Source organism: Protomyctophum parallelum, assembly GCF_964188405.1.
Source record: "Protomyctophum parallelum genome assembly, chromosome: 6".
NCBI classification, from domain to species: Eukaryota; Metazoa; Chordata; class Actinopteri; order Myctophiformes; family Myctophidae; genus Protomyctophum; species Protomyctophum parallelum.
The window spans coordinates 45,446,675-45,447,454 of NC_139701.1; positions in this window are offsets into that span (position 1 = coordinate 45,446,675).

Sequence of the window (780 nt, forward strand, 5' to 3'; positions counted from 1 at the left end):
TTTAGTTAGTGGAAGAAAAACAACACAGTAGATTGATGGTTCTATTTGAGTGTGTGTGTGTGTGTGTGTGTGTGTGTGTGTGTGTGTGTGTGTGTGTGTGTGTGTGTGCGTGTGCGTGTGCCGTGCGTGTGCGTGTGCATGTGTGTGTGTGTGTGTGTGTGTTGTGTGTGTGTGTGTGTGTGTGTGTGTTGTGTGCGTGTGTGTGTGTGTGTGTGTGTGTGCGTGTGTGTGTGCGCGTGTGGCAGAGTGGCATAGGAATATCCCTTAATTCGGCTTAGTGGTTAAAAATGTTGACTTTCCACCCGGGGAATTGGGTTTGATTCCTGTGTGTAATATACTCACACACACACACGAGAGAGAGAGAGAGAGAGAGAGAGAGAGAGAGAGAGACAGAGAGACAGAGACAGAGACAGAGACAGAGACAGAGACAGAGACAGAGACAGAGACAGACAGACAGAGAGAGAGACAGAGAGAGAGAGAGAGAGAGAGAGAGAGAGAGAGAGAGAGAGAGAGAGAGACAGAGACAGAGACAGAGACAGAGACAGAGACAGAGACAGACAGACAGAGAGAGAGACAGAGAGAGAGGAGAGAGAGAGAGAGAGAGAGAGAGAGAGAGAGAATCATAACACACATTGTTAATATGAGATGTGATCCCGTTAATTAAACACTAAATAAATGTATACGTCTGTAATCCACCTAACTCCAGAACCGTTGGAACCACCGACTTCACATCCGACACACGCGTTCTACACCCACATGGGGGGGGCAGTGTACTACACC